The 16,712-nt window shown below is 43.3% G+C and overlaps 1 long non-coding RNA gene across 1 annotated transcript in view; it reads left to right on the plus strand.

Annotated features, from left to right (window-relative positions):
- Positions 1-16,712, plus strand: part of LOC310844109 — a 154,132-nt gene that overhangs the window by 129,471 nt on the left and 7,949 nt on the right. Inside the window, exon 6 of the long non-coding RNA XR_014563941.1 lies at positions 4,993-5,138. This is a non-coding gene — a long non-coding RNA (uncharacterized lncRNA). The remainder of the gene's footprint in view (positions 1-4,992; positions 5,139-16,712) is intronic.

Consider the following 16,712-nt stretch of genomic DNA (forward strand, 5'->3'; position numbering starts at 1 on the left):
GCCAAGCACCAGAGATTAGGAGAGAGTTGTCCAAATGACCAGGTCACTCATTGGATGAGCAGGGAGGGATCGGGAGCTGCCTTCCTTGGGTGAGGCCTGTCAAGCATTTGATGAGCAGGAAGCAGCAATACAGGGATCAGCTCAGCAAGGGCAAGCTGCGTGTTTCTCTGTGTGTGAGGGTGCATGTGCACCCTTACTGTGCATGTGTCACACCCATACTGACCCCAGAGGGTCAGCCAAGGGTGAATGCCACCCTCATACGAAAAAGGTTAGCCATTCCTGGCTTAAATATTAATACAACAAACTTCTTTCCTTTTTTAAAATACAAAGCTAAGGCCGTCTTAGTGTACTAAAGCTAAATTCTCCAAGCTGAGGGACTTAGCCTGGTGCCTGGAAGCCAGTGGGATATTGGTCCTCTTGCGAAAACACCATGCAGTCCTTTTGCTGTGCGGTTGTGGAATCACTTAGGGTGTCCCTGAAGACAGCAGCAAACATTTCCTTATCTCATTTCTCAGCTCAGTTCTGCAATTTGAACCATTATGCTTCCCATTTTGAAGAAGAACCAATGTATGCGTATCACTCAAGGGCAACAGTCTTCATTACTTTCCCCTTGATGACTGAAAGTGTTAACCAGCTCTACTGAAAAGCACTGTGTGTGCCCCAAGATGATGTGGACATCCTATCTGGGCTTGATGGCCTAGTAAAAAAATGCAAGCCGACTCTTGAAGTTGCAGTTTTCAAATCATGAACATGGATGTGTAAATCAGACCATATGCTACGAGAAACGTTCCTAGCAGAGGTAATGATTAAGCTGAGGACTGAGATTAAAGGTACATCTATCTCAAAGGTGAATCCGCTGGGATAATTGAAATTTCGGCACAATTTAAATATGGATGCTGAGCACATTATCCATGTGAATTACCATGTACCAGCCATTTAATTTAAATTGGATCTTCTTGCTTGTGTGTGCCATATTAGGATGCCAGTATAGTTCCTGCCCAGGCCAGAGCCCTGGCATGCTAACAAGCCATATGCAAGGTAGGCCATTTGGAGGAGTGCAGAAGGTCTTATCTATCACTTGTTTTTATTACTGGAGTTCAGGCATGAATGCCAATGCTTTTGTTAGGCAGACTGACACACACACCCCCATGCACAAAAAGAAAGGTACCAACAGACTCAGGAGCTGTGAGCATACTCAGTGGCCATGAAATAGTCAGAGTCTGCTAGCAGGTGTGGAGGAAGGAGTAACGGAAAACTATGTGGGAGGAGGACTGAAATGGAGTATGCTGGCAGAGGGCATGGCTGACTCTCCAAAATGAGCAGTGAACTGGAGCACTCCACAGGCAACAGGCTGTTGCAGATCTCATTTGTTGGTCTGTACCAGGAGTAGGCAATGTGGTGCTCCTCCAAATGTTGTTAGACTACAACTCCCATCATTTGTCACCACTGGCCATTATGGCTGGTGCTAATGGGTGCCACATTGCACCCATCTGGTCTATACTGTGAATGCCCATTGCTTTGCATTATGTGGCAATATGAGCCCTGTCCTTTGGATGAATCAGACCAAAAGTCCATGAAATCCAGCCTGGTGTCAGCCAATGCCTCTGGGGAGTTCAGAAGCAGGACTTACAAGGCAACCCAAACTTCTGCCAGTTTGTCCTCCCATCTAGTATTCTGATCTGCCTTTGAATGTGTAGGTTCCACTTAGCCATCACAGCTAATAGCTGTTGACAGAGCTTGGCGTATGTATGCATTATGGATTTTTCTTTTCTGCACCCCAAAGATTACTGCAACTTTTCAAAGAAGTGAAATAAAGAATGACAACCTTGATTATCTAGCAAAAACATAATTGTGTTATATTATGTGAGAAGTGTTTGGAAATGGTGTACAAGATAAACAGTAAGACTGAAGGGTAATTACCACATTATTATTCTGGCAGATGTGTGTATGCCCAACCCTGGCAAGGTTTGTCCCAAAGGAATCTTTCAAATTCTCTGGGAGCTGAATTTATGGCAGCCTGATTGATTGCTTATCCTGTTGAAATTATAGCAGGATGCTTTCTTTCTTTCTTTAGCTATGATCTGTCCATTGAACGGCGCTGTTCATTAACAGGGTGACATGCCGATTCCACATTCCTTTGCATTTTCGCAAAATGTCACAACTGTTAACAATATTTAACAACTGTGGCAGTGTGAGGAATGAGAGAAAGCTGGGCAGTTCAGAAGAACCGAGGCGCTGAATGTGGATGGTAGGCAGGGAACGGGGGGGGGGGGGAGGAGTTTCTCAAGCTTCTGGTTCAGGAAGCACCCAGTTTGGCCAAATGGATATCGGTGGCGCACTTCACTCTTGCAGTTGAGGAGCTGGCTGATCAGATATGTACCTTGTGGTTGGAAAGAGACAAGCTGAAAGACCACACAAATTCCAGGTATATACACACCACTGCTTCAGCCAATCACAGTTCCCTAATACTTGAGCAATACTTGTGTCTTCAGATACCTCTTCATTGTATTTCCATCTTACATGTTTAGACTTACAAAATCTTAGATGTACTCTGAAATAATTGTGCGAAGCAGCCATTTACATGGTCGCTCATCTACATTTATTAGTGGTTGACTGATGCCTTTCTGTTGTTTTCCTCACTTCTCCCTGTTAGGTCCCCCTCTACATACCACTCATCATTTCTTTTTGATGCATCTGCAGAGGGCAGTCCTGCCAGCAGGACTCCTAGCCAGCACCCGAAAAAGGAAGGTTCAGTGTCCTTGTTTTACCTGCAGGCACTTTCCTTCAAGTGACAGCCAAAAGACAGAGCCTTGGGGGTGTCATCTGTTGTTTGGCTATTAGTTACGGGCTGCAGCAGAAGAGATGGTAGGAGGTTAGAAGGCCAGACTTTTGTAGAATCCCCAAATCGACATTATAATAAAGGTCCTTCCACATAATAGATGTTTTTTGTTTGATTTGCTTTCTAACACCAGGTGTTTTACTTAGCACTGCCTCTGCACGAAGTCCGTAACTGAAAACAGAGGCCCAGGGTATGCTGGACACAGTATCAAAATGGGACAGAAGACTTTGATTGTGTTTTGCAAGCTTTTAAGAATGTAAGAAATGCCCTTCTGCAACCTTCTACCTGTGTGGCACATTTTGCTGATGGCACAAGATGGCACCCCATCCCCATTGCACATACAGAGCCCACTTCAATGGTAGCAACAGGATTAGGTTTTTTTAAAAAAAGGACCCCTGGATGGTTAAGTCCAGTCAAAGGCAACTAACTATGGGGTTATGGCGCTCATCTTGCTTTCAGGCCGAAGAAACCGGCATTTGTCCACAGACAGCTTTCCGAGTCATGTGGCCAGCATGACTAAACCACTTCCGGAGTAATGGAACACAGTAATGGAAGCCAGAGCACACGGAAACATCATTTAGCTTCCTGCCACAGCGGTGCCTGTTTATCTACTTGCACTGGTGTGCTTTCGAACTGCTGGGTTGCCAGGAGCTGGGACAGAGCAACGGGATCAACAGGATTAATGGCCCCCACCGCACCTGATTGCAGCGGAGTAGTCATTAGGGTGGAGGATAGGCCACTGGCACACATAACTCTGTTCTTCAACAGAAGAGTTGCAGCCAGGGGAATCAGAAAAGGTGGGAGGCTGCATCTATTGCCCCTGGCATCTGTGACCTGATGTGACCTCTTGTAGTCCCGTGCTGCCCAGCCATGGCAGAGCTCAATGGCAGGAGAGGCCAGCCAACCAGCAAAGAAAGGCTCAGGGGGATACTTGCCTGGAGGCAAAGTCGGTATGCAAGGTTCAGTCTGGTCTTAAGGTCATGAGTATCTCAGTTCACGTAGTCAGATGCTCTGGGGGTCAAGGAAGCCAAGAGTCCAAGGTCACAAGAAACAGCAAGATCTAGCCAGGAACAACAAATGTTGTTTCCAGCAACTGACTGAGGCTGGAAACCCAGCTTAAGAAAGCTGGAGCCAGCTGGTTCACAACAGGACCAAGAAGGCTGATCAGCAGCAGGTGGAGTCACACTGCCTTCTGCTTCTTCAGGCTGCTGCTCAGCAGGTGAAGCCTATTCCTGGCCCATGAGACTCCCCTGATTCTGCCAAATGGCAGACCAAACACCCATCAAGTCCAGCACCCTGTTTCCTGTAGTGGTGAGCCACTTGCCTCCAAAAAGCTCAGAAGCAAGGCAGATAGCAAAAGTCCTTCCCTGATGGTATATGGCCAGATATACTGCCTTTGTCTACACAAGTCCCCCTTAGGTTAACTATTATGTTTAATTGCCATTTGTGGCAAAAGGGTGCTATGTGAAAGCTGTAGCATTATCACTGAACACTTTCAGACTCCACAGTGTTCTTTCTCAGGGAAGTATACATGCTTTGGCCGTAAAGTGTGGCTTCTCCCTCTCACAGCCTCCTATACTGAGCCCACACAATAAGTCAGTTTTGGAAACTAAATTTCTCACTTCCAACAGATGTGTGGAAAGAGTCGCATTTGTAGGAACAGGTCTTGCCAGAAAGTAGGACCAAGGTGTTGGCCTCCTACTGCCTTCTCAGACTGTCTCTATGGGGACAAGTGATGACCATTAAGTGGTAACCATTTAGCCAATCTTCAGATGCTCACTTTTTCTAAACCTTTTCCATTTCAGGAGAACTGACACTTAGTTTCATAATTAAATATGGATTGCAACTGTGCCTGTCTTGATCTCTTCTGCTCATTAGATGTTAATCATAAGAGAAGTGAATTTCTTCTCCTTCCACCGGGTTTTGTACAAGGTGAGGTCAAGTACTACAGTGTTTTGAAGGACAGTCATTGATCTTTGCCCATCATAATCGCACTCCTGGCTTGCAAGCAGCTTGCATGATTGACAGGGGTATCTGATCCAGACTGACCTGGTCCCTAGTGAGAATGCACCAGAAAGGGCCTCGTGGAGGAAATGTTGTGACATATTGTACATTGAAAGAACCATCTGCTGACAACCTTTGTTGCCTTTCAGATGCATACCAGCATTTCACTGGGGACTTCTGTTGAATGGTCCCTTCGCAGAGGTCAGGAAAGAGCTCCGATCTCTGATGATGATCTTTTAAAAGTAATGTGCCCCCAAGTGCCTGAACTTGTAGAGGCAGCTGCAGGGAAACAAAGGTAAGGATCGGGTTTCTTCTTCTTACCTAATATAATTGCAGAATAAAAGAAAGCTTAAAATATTACAGCACACCCAGATATTTTAAATATTTTCAGCATGTTATTGGTGCATTATAATTTCTTTATTACAAGGATGCTCATTTGATGGTCCCATGGGCAGTCCTAGAATTTTATTTGCAAACCCTGCCCATTGATTTAACCCAGCAATATTTAATCCCATAAACCTTTGAGTCCACACCCAAACACCAAAAGGTTCAAAATGTTTGATCTTTAAACATGGTAAGCATCTAGTAAAGACATTTTTTGGCCCAGGTGTTTCCTGACTCTTAAAGATTGGTCCTTGTTGTGTTTATCTTTAAAAGAAAGATTGCCCCACGTTGTCCCTGAATTCTAGTTTTTAATCACATTTTTATTGGCTTTTATGATATAGATCGGTTTTTATGATACTATTTTATTTTCCATGTTGTATTCTCCTTAGAGATTTTATATACAAAATATTAAGCCATTTATAAAAGCTTTTAAATAAAATAAAATGTGTGTAAGACAGAATACATGTTTTAATGTCATCTTTCTCTGAGTTTTGTATGACATTCCTCAACAGAGAGCCACACTTTCTCAATTACACAGATTTATATTGTGAGGACTGATAATCTCTGAACACTATCTGGAAAACAGATCACCTCTTTCAAAATTATAGTTAGTTTGGTTTTTTTGTTATAAGACAAGCCAAATTCAGCAGTCAGAATAAATTATGTAACTGACAATAGTATATTAGATTTTATTTCCTTGCTTTCTTTTGCATAAAATGGAATTTTTTGTCAGAAATTGCAGTGGTGGAGAGAAGGGAGATATCTGACTCCTCAAGTATTGGTGGACCTTAGGCTGTGATAGTAGACATTGGCTCAGTACAGGGGCAGACCATGGTGTAGATTGGTGGGCGACAACATGTGGCACCATTGTGAAAGTTCTGCACTGGCTGCCCATATACTATTGAGCCAGGTTCAGGACCCTTACATTAATTTACAAATCCCTGAACAACTTGTGTCACCTTCAGGATTTCCAGAACTCTTATATCTCAGGTTAGTCATCGGCAGGAGTGTCATTGGTTGTCCCCTGAGCTGGAGATGTTGAGGTTCATTTGACATGGATATGAAGCTGGGTCTTTAGTCTAGTCAGCCTTGTCCTGCAGCGTATTCTTCCAATAGAGATTCAGGAGTCATATTCTATTTTAACCTTCAAATGTTTGCTGAATACTCCCAGGCTTACGCAGATGAATAGGAGAATATTTTTTGGAACAGTTAGCTGATGAGCTCTGATTTTAACTTTTATGTGGTTTTTATTGTGTGTATGCATTTTTGTATGGAATTGCTTTGATTTTTTAAATGAAATTGTGGTACACAAGTATTTTTATAAATGAAAGAAACTGTTAAAACTGTGTGAGGGGTAAAGACAGATGAAAGGGGAAGACCCTAAGCAAAGAAAAACCTCAGAAATATTGTCAGAAAAATATCTCTGAAGAAGTTTTGGCTCAGCTCTACACCAGTAGAGCTGAGTTTTGGCTCAGCTCTACACCAGTAGAGCTGAGTCTTTGTTTATTATATATACACTGTCAATGGTTTTCTACATGTTCGGCTTGAGTAGGAACATCTTGCTTTACTTTACATTTCTTGTATGAGATGGCATGTCTGCAAATTTCACTTTCATGTGAAATGTCAGTAGCAACTCTGGAATAGGCAAGGGGGAAATGTCTCACAATGACCCTCATCACCAGCTAAAGTAATGGGTGAATCATTGCTAAGTTCAGGCACAAGGAGACTTAAAGGTCATTTTTTTAGGTGTAACGGAATTGGCAAACATAGAAATAGCTTGGGGGGGGGGGAAATACCTAATTCTTTTCTCTCAAAAGGCAAACCTCACCTTTATGCCTCTTCCAGTGTGGCTAACAGAGTGTTTGCTGTACAATATAAAACATCTGCACTGTTATGCTGCTATGGGGAATTGTTAAAAGTTGCTGAAGCAAAAGGAATAATACACTTGAATACTAAACGCTGCTGGAGAACCACAGGGCATGCAAACAACGCAGATTGACAACTATGGTGTTTATCAGAATGCTCACTAACCTGAGTTACCCTGGTCTTCATTACTGCTATTGGAAGAAGAAGAAAAACCTTAAAATATTTTTTTTTTAAAGAAAGGGTTATTACAGAAAGTGAACCTTAATTGGAACTTAATCTCCATAATTATGCATAATTATCCATGTTTATGACTCCTACAATGAGCATGCAAGGTGTTTTTTTCTTTTCTTTCCCCCATTAGCAGGAAGACAAAATGACTTAAGACTCGCCGGAATCATTGGGTAATATGATCGTATTCACTTCAGTGAGTTTATGAAGCTGTATAGTTTTAGAATTCAATTAGAAACGGCATGTCTTCTTAGCACTTGGCCTTTGACTTCTCCAAAGAACATGAAAAGAATGACGGAGCAGACAAAGATTTTGTTCGTTTTTTTGTTTTTTGTAACGTTGACCAGAAATTGAAAGTATTTACATCCTCTGCATGCCTCGGCGTTCTTTCCTGACCTGGCTCTTTCAAAATGGTTGGATGGACAAGAACTGTTCAGGTAATCTCTTTACTCTTCAGATGTTGGCACGATAGAATCCTCTTCAGCTCCCACTTGGCTCTGCATAAAACATTAACAACAACTCAAAACTACCAACACTAAGCGCATGACAACTGCTTTACCGGAACAGTCCTGAGGTTCACCTTGTTTAGGGTTTTGTCTCTCAGAGGTGCAGTTAGGTTATTTTAGACTCTGGATTTAATCTTCCTGGGCTGTGCGTGTTGCTTTTTAGAAGATAAGGTGCATTTCTTTACTTATTCAAAATGTGTTAAGCCAGCTGTACTGAGTTTAGGGGCCCTCCTGCTCATTCTTCTGAATGAAGCCTGGACTTCTGCCCCAAAGGCCTCCCTGGGGCACCTCTGCTGTCCCTTGCAACAGCTAACCCTGCCTTTGGGAAGCTCATAAGCAGAGCCTGAAGCTCACTCTGTTTGTCGATTGCTCATCCCCAGCACTGGGTACTCACTATATACTGTTCTGAACCATTGTGACTAATAGTCAGCAGCTAGTGAGACTTCTCTGGGAAATAACTATGTTGCCAGGCTTGCCCATACCATTGTTCTCCTTTACAGTGGTACCTTGGGTTACATACGCTTCAGGTTACAGACTCCACTAACCCAGAAATAATACCTTGGGTTAAGAACTTTGCTTCAGGATGAGAACAGAAATCGTGTGGTGGCTGCGTGGCGGCAGCGGGAGGCCCCATTAGCTAAAGTGGTACCTCAGGTTAAGAACAGTTTCAGGTTAAGAACGGACCTCCGGAATGAATTAAGTTATTAAACCAAGGTACCACTGTAAATGTTATTGATAGCCACTATTCACTCTTCATTCCCCTATCTTCTTCTTGCCCTTCCTTTGCTGCCTCCCCCATTTGATTGCACATTTATTGAGATACGAAACCATCACTTTGCTTGTTACTCGCTAAATCACTATGCTCATTTGTAGTATTCTCTCTCTCTCTCTCTCTCTCTCTCTCACACACACACACACACACACAAGTTCAACTTGTAAAGGCCCAGTATATGCAGCCTGTACTAACCATTGTTGAGAGGGATTGTACCTTATCAGACCTTTGTGATGTACGTACTTGCATTTGCACCATTTTGATACCTTGAATTCATGGAGGAGGCAAAGCAGCCATTGCACAATCCTGCTGTCTGATGATACATTTACTTGCACATTTTCAATTATCTGCAATTAGTTGAAGCATGTACAGTTTGCAGGCCACTAAGCCAAACACAGACCAACAGCCATGTATTGTGGCCTGCTAGGTGCTTGAGCCCTACAAACCCATCTTTACAGTCTCAGGCAGCAGTAAAACCAAGAGGTTTATCTTGCCCCTGGACTGAGCTATAAAACGTTTTAAGTGTGTTTTAAGTGCAATATACAATGGGACACCAGGTGGTGATGGTGAGCCTTATGGAAAAGTCAATGTATTTTTAAAAATGCTTTTAAAAAGGCATTTCCAGCATGGTTTTAATATGTGTGTAGATTCCACCCCTTTTGGCTTCCATGTAAGGCTTGTGTGCTGCATTTTGCTTGGCACAGTAGCAGTTAGGACTCTGAAGTTTTTTACAGTCAAGCAATGTATAACTTTTATGAAATATAATGGGATTAAGTTGTAATAAACCTGGTATAGGCCTTAAAACAGGCAACCCTAGATCTTATTATGCTACTGTCTTTGAGTTACGCAAAGTTCTTGACCACGCAATCTTCTGACTTGCTTGCCTTTTCTTTTCTGAAGAATATTTATGCAACAAATTCAAATCTAGTCCCGATATTGCCTGTGGGTACTCCTAGAAAAAACCAGAAGCCACACATGCATCTTTCAGCCTTTGCACAAACCCGGTAAGCCCATGCGCAGCCACCGGCAATTGTGCATGTAGAATACCAGCATCTGGACCTCTGTCTTATACATCCACGACCCAAGAAAGGGTCGATGACTATGCAAACAATACATTAAGAGAAGCACTTGCTAATGTGTTAGAAGATGCATTATAGATGTGTAGTCTAACGGAATGACAAGTAAAGGATAACAATACAATCTGTTCCTAGTAACCTTATGGCTGCACAGAAGGGAATACTGAGCTGCATGTACCAATATGCTGATGATATTATTAAAACGATTATTCATTCAGCTGAAGGGTAACGAATTGAGACAGGCATGAAAAAGACTTTTACACTTTTGCAAGGTGCAATAAATTCAGACTTCTGTTTCGGTCAGTTAGCCTCCAGATTGTAAAAGATCACAATAGCCTAGGTAGGCTTATGTTGGCAAAGTAGAAGAGTTAAGTTGCTGGAATAGCTTCACTGAACTGAATACATTCAGTTATCTTTCAGGAGAAGCTTTTCGAGAAGTCACTTTATCCTGTCTTGAAATCTTTATCTAGCAAATAAATCCTCTCCCAGGTCAAAATGAAAAGAGGAAAGACCTTTTCTCATGGGTGTTAGGACCAACACCCTGATAACTGCACCCACACCTATACTTTGGGCTTGCCCCTGTTGACAAACTGTCAAACTTAAGCTTCTCGAGATTAGCTCACTTGAACCTCGGCAGGGGGCATGTGGACACACCAAGCACAACATTCCTCTGTGTGCTGCCTCCTCCTATACCACACGAAGTTTTGAAGGTTCACGGTAACTGCATTGAGTTGAACAGGGTTAGAATCCCCTGCGGTCAGACTCCTGATCAGAGGGAGCATGCCAGCTGAATCTCCCTGCAGATCTTTGTGATCAATGTGCAAATGGGAGAGGAAGGGCAGGGTGGCACAAACGGGAGGCAGACCCAGCATGCGCACGGCCACATCCCCAACCCTGCCTGTGCCCTCATGCATTCTTCTCAATGCTTGAAGTGGGAATTGACTGAGCGGTCTCTTTTCAGTATGTGTCAATTTCACAACTGTTCCTTTCATTTGAGTGCAACCAGGCAGCTGGAGCTAGCTCCCATTTTTATTTCCCCCAGTGCCCTTGAACTAGCGTCACGCTGAGGAATGTGGTAAATTTAAAGAGTGCCGAGACTCAGCTGCCCAGCACTGCCACCATGGCCAGGTGTCCACTGACAGAGGGAACACACCAGGGTACACTTGCTTTAATGTACATGGCATTTAAATGCACATTGTCATACTTTGCATGTAACCATTTGGCAGAACAGGGAGCCCCTAAAGATGGCCAAAGTACCATGAGGCAGTCATTTGCAACAACTTGACAAGCAGCATGAAGAACTGCACCACACTTCAGGTGCAAATGTCTGACAGAATAGTCACTTGTATTGAACCCAACAAAGAATTTACTGAATAGTTGCATGCACAGTGTGGCAAGCTGGTAATTGGTTGTCTGCGTTCAGCTATCGCTGTCAGAGGTTTTATACAACCTCAGAAAATATAAATAGTCCTTGGAGAATCATGGAATACAATAGATGCAATTCCTAACATGGAGGTTTGTAGCTCAGGGGGGAAAGATCTGTCTGAAGATCAAATTCCCCCTTCTCCTTCATGCTGCTTACATTGTTGGGTCTTTTTAAAACATTTATTTTAGCTGTTTGTTTTGTTTTGTTTTGAAAATGTATAACACAAACTGCATCATTGATGCTTGCACAGAAATCCCATGAGCAATTTCCTGGAAGTAAAAGATTTCAGGTGATACAGTCATAGCAGCGGAAAGTGACTGCAAAATAATGTTATTATTTTGGGGGTGGGGAGTAGACTGTATGTGAGATCTAACACCAGGATACCGCAAGTGTTAAAATATAGGCCAGGTTAGCTTTCTGTGTTGAGGTGATAGCCTGGGTGATAGGCCATTATGGGAAGGAAAGGAAAGGGGCCCTGCGTGAGACAGCAAATGTTGCGGTTACTTAGGAGAACAAAGCCAGAGTTTGGAGTTGAGTTGCAGTGATGTGCACTAGAAGCAAAGCAGCAATCTGGGGAGCAAGAGGCAGAGCAATGATTGATTTCTGTTTGAATCCAAGGCTGTGGCTATGGGAGAAACAAGACCCTCCATCGCAGGCTCAGGTTGTATATACGTATGTGTAAATGAATCATATATCATAAAGACAGCACAATCTCCGCTGTGCCTCACTCCCAAAGGAAACACGAACCCCGGGTAACTGCCTGAAAGCCCTGGAATCTAGCACTGTTTGGAGACTGGCGTGATGTGCAATAATAATTTAATCTAACCCACTGCCCTAAAACATCATTAGCTAACACCAGGATTACATGATCCTGCGTTGTATCTGAAGATCAAATGCATGAGGAAATTAGGCAGAAACAAGCCTAGGAAGGGAATTCACATGAGAGAAAGAAATTAATCGCCACCAAAACTAGATAGTTAATTGTATAACTTACTATGCAATTGGGCACTCAAGCAACAAGTAGGGGAGCAGAATGTGTTTAGAAGTGTCTGTCTTCTATGGGGATTCTGAGCACCTGAAGAGGGCTTAAGGCTGCAGTTTTAGGCATACTTGGTCCTTATCTAGGTTTTATTTATCTCCAAGAGGTTTCTATAATAGCATAAACATGTTTTGAACTAGGTTTTGAGACTAGAAAACCTCCAATTAAATATTTATTTCATTCCATTTAGGAATTGGATCCATAAAATATATCAAAACAATTCCACAGTAGCAACAATCAACAATAAAACAATGAAAAGGGGTTCCATTTATACAAGCAATTAATAACAATTCCATATATGAAAAAAAACCCATTTCATATTCGAAAACAATTCACATCCTGTAGAGATGTCAACTAGAATAAAGGTCTCCACTTAAAAGGCTTGCTGAAACATCTTCAATAGGCAAAAGACAATACAGTCACAGTCCCACAAAAATGCATAAATCAAAATTACAGTGTGCAAGAAAAGCGCTAGGAAAAATACATTTTCAAGACAAACGGCTGCTTGCTGGTTCAGACGTGGCGTCATCTAGCCCACATTCTGTTTTGCAGGGGCTGGCCCTTCCATTAGGCAGCATGAGACCGCTGCCTTTGGGTGTCACGAAAGTGCAACAAATTCTTAGTTATTTCATTTACCAGGATTGTATTTTTATAGCCAGGAAAGTGGAGAGGTGCTTGCGAGATTTTCTGTCTCAGGTCTCACAACCACTAGCCTTAGATACTTATGCGCTTTGATTTTGGAGGCAGGGAAATACAATTTCCTCCTCTGGATTCAAGATGTCTTAGACCAGCCTTGGTTTCTACCAGTGACCAGTGGCCAGCCAGGTGGCTTTGGAACTTATGTCTCGGTGTTTTCCTCCATCTCTGTGTCTAGAGATCTTTTCAAGGCCATTTAAGCTGCCTTGCAGGACATCTTCAGAGAAGAAAGGGCTAAAAAGTAAACCCTACGCAAATCTGGAATCCCTAAGATGATTGGATGGTGTCTTGTATGCCTTCTTCTGGCAACTCCTGCAGCAAAGCTGGGCCAAACATATTGCTCTGATTTCCTTTGGACCACATCAGTGAAGCGGGTCTAGTCCTCTGGGTAGCCCAGGACCTCCAGACACACTGGCCAGGCTTGTGCCCCAGGGAGGTCACTTTGGGGCTGCTAATGCAGTGATATGACTTCACCTCCGGAGTGTCTCCTGAGACAGATGGATGCCATTGCAATGCACCCTTCTGTCTAGGGTGTGTATACGTATTTAAAGGACCACATCAGTGAGGCAAAGGGGAAGGGCCTTGTCATCCGGGCAGCTCAGGAACCTCCCTCCATGGCTTCTGCCCAAAATAGCTATGGCCAACCAGCAAAAAACAAACAAATAAGGGAGCAAAATAAAAATAAAAATCCTTCCAGTAGCACCTTAGAGACCAACTTAGTTTGTTAGTGGTATGAGGTTTTGTGTGCATGCAAACTTAGTTGGTCTCCAAGGTGCTACTGGAAGGATTTTAATTTTTTTTTTGTTTCAACTATGGCAGACCAACACAGCTACCTACCTGTAAATAAGTGAGCAGACAAACTCTGGCTGTTTGGATATCTGAATCAGTCATTTGTGTCATGAGGTTTGGGTATAATTATTTGTGTTCAGATAACAGATGTCAGATAATGAATGTTCCAATAGCAGGACCTGCACGTATAAAGCTGTTTCATGTGTGCACATAGACAGTTCAAATATTACATTTGAAACTTCTGGGTAGTGCATAGTATGACTCTGTCTTATCAACTTTTCTAGCATCTTTGCTGAGTGATTTGCCTCAAAGATTTGTTCCTTTCCTTAGGATAGTAGTTAATTGATAAGCTGAGAGTGCATTTCTTTTATAAGCTATTTGCACATTTTATTGGGCATTAAATGACATCATGGTACCGAAATGAAAATGAGCATTTGTAAATATGCTTTGAGATTAAATAAAAGCACCGCATTAACAGCTTAAATAAATTACCTGTTTCTTTTTAGAACATTCACGTGAGGGCAAAAGAGGTAGTAGATAATGACACTGAATGTCAAATCAGTCCTGCAAGTGATACATTTCATGCTTTTTGATGCCGTTACATGCTCCCCACTTCCCTAAGTGGTAGGGGGTTCTGGGACAACATTACAAGGTTTAGAAGTTTCCTTTGGGTGAGAAAGCCTTCTGGAGAAGATGGGTATCATTTTTAGAGTAGTTGCTTTTTTACAAATATACAAGCAGAGCATGTTGGAAGCAAAGATGCACTCCGACAGCAGGCAGCAAATCCTAGAATAGCAGCACACTACACAAATTTTCATGGCAATTTCTAGCCAGCTCCAACTAGAACTCTCTCTGTGTCAGTTCAAATGCCAAACCTACAGCCCTCTGTATCTGTGCCTGCCTGCCTCCCTCTCTCTCTCTCTCTCTCTCTCTCTCTCTCTCTCTCTCTCTCTCTCACACACACACACACACACACACATATATGCAAACACAGTCTTTTTCTCAAACCCCACACATGCAGGTATATTGCCCATTTGGAGAACTATCAGTAGCCATTAGCAATCTTTTGTCAACACTCTGATTACCATTTTCCATTGTGACCAGGCTAGTCGAATTCGCAGCAATACTTAATTTCCTTCAATCTTTATTTTCATTTTCATCAAATTATGTCTTCTGACTAGCTCAGGTCTGTGCAACTTAGAGCTCTCAAAGTTGAACTCGGCCCATCAACCATATTGTGTGGCATTCCAGGGTCCTGAACACTTCTCACAACCCAAATCTCACTGTATCTCACTCCTAGGAAGGCAGCAAAAGCTCTTGTTGGACAAATTTTGTGGTTGGTGGGTCACAAATTATACAAGTCTGAAATAGGAGAACCAGGTGTTGAAGACTCTGAATGACACACTTTCCATTACTGCAAATGAGAATGGAATACAGTGGTGCCTCGCAAGACGAAATTAATTCGTTCCGCAAGTTTTTTCGTCTTGCGAGTTTTTCGTCTTGCGAAGCACGGTTTCCCATAGGAATGCATTGAAAATCAATCAATGCATTCCTATGGAAACCGCCTTCAGACCAGGTCCGGGGACAGTCTGTCCCCCGACCTCTTCTGAAGGCTGGGGGGGGCAAGGGCTTTTCTTCCCACCCCCAGCATTTTAAAAAACCCTGGGACAGCGGAGAAGTCCTCCGCTGTCCCGGGGCAATTTTAAAGCCCCCGGGAAGGCAGGCGGGGGGGGGAGCAAAGACCTTCGCCCCCTGCCAGCCTTCAGAAGAGGTCCAGGACCTCCGGGGACCTCTTTTAAATGCTGGCAGTGGGGAGCAAAGCCTTCCCCCCCCCCGCCGGCCTTCAGAAGAGGTCCAGGACCTCTTCTGAAGGCCGGCGGGGGACGAAAGTCTTTGCTCCCCCCCGCCTGACTTCAAAAGCCGTCCGGGATAGCGGAGAAACGCGCTGCGTTTCTCCGCTCTCCCGGGAAGGCAGGCAGGGGGGAGCAAAGACTTCTGCCCCCCGCCGGCCTTCAGAAGAGGTCCTGGACCTCTTCTGAAGGCCGGCGGGGGGGGGGGAAGGCTTTGCTCCCCACTGCCAGCATTTAAAAGAGGTCCCCGGAGATTTCCCTATGGGCTTTCTTCTTGCGAAGCAAGCCCATAGGGAAATTCGTTTTGCGAAGCAACTCGCAAACGGAAAACCCTTTCGTCTTGCGGGTTTTCCGTCTTGCGAGGCATTCGTCTTGCGGGGCACCACTGTATGTGAAGCTATTGTGATTCTGAGGACTATGGTCAAATCCAAACAAACCAATAGGGAGATAGCTTGTCTCTAGCACAGGATTTCAACCTCTCATTTCTGAGTCACAGTGCTTGCTGATTACCCTGAAACTGCTCTTAAAATCCCTTCACTGGACAAGGTCCAATGGCTGAAGCTCCATGTATGTTTCTATGAGCACCAAGATGAAAAATGGTGAGATATCTTTTAAAAAATGTAGTAAACAGTAATAAATATTTGTAAAATTAAAGTAGGGTTTGGATAGGTAACTTTTGTTCCATAAAATACCAGCTACCTGGCACAAACCAAGGGAAATGCTATCTAAAATCCCAAATGATTTTTTTAAAATTTAAGATATTTGTTAGGTGTGTGAGTCAATATAGATCTTATGAAAGAGTTATGTGTGTGATGGCAGGTAGATAAAGCTGCTAATTCACATGCCTGCCTCCTGCAAAAGTCCTACTAGTCCCAGAGAGATGCTCTTTGTGCTGCTTTGGAAAGCAGTCATAAGCAATGCAACACTGATTTCTCTAGCATGGTACAGTTGTGTCCTCTCCTGCTCTGCTCTTTTAACAAACAAAGTTGTCTTTGTGACACTGGTTCACCTTTAAGAAGTATGTGCATAGCGGAGGTGATGTTGACTTTGTATAACATAGCTAAGTAGATCTCCTTCTGGTTCCTTCCATCTTCAAGATTTTTCTATTATTTATCCCTGACAGGTAGGCTTGATTTTGTTCACCCTGGCACAATTAACATGCAGATCCTGCTCACATCCCCACATGCAAGTCACACATCACAAAATATAAGTAGAATTGCTGTCTCAAACTTGGGAC

The sequence above is a fragment of the Podarcis gaigeae genome (assembly GCF_964106915.1).
Source record: "Podarcis gaigeae genome assembly, chromosome: 4".
In the NCBI taxonomy this organism is placed as follows: domain Eukaryota; kingdom Metazoa; phylum Chordata; class Lepidosauria; order Squamata; family Lacertidae; genus Podarcis; species Podarcis gaigeae.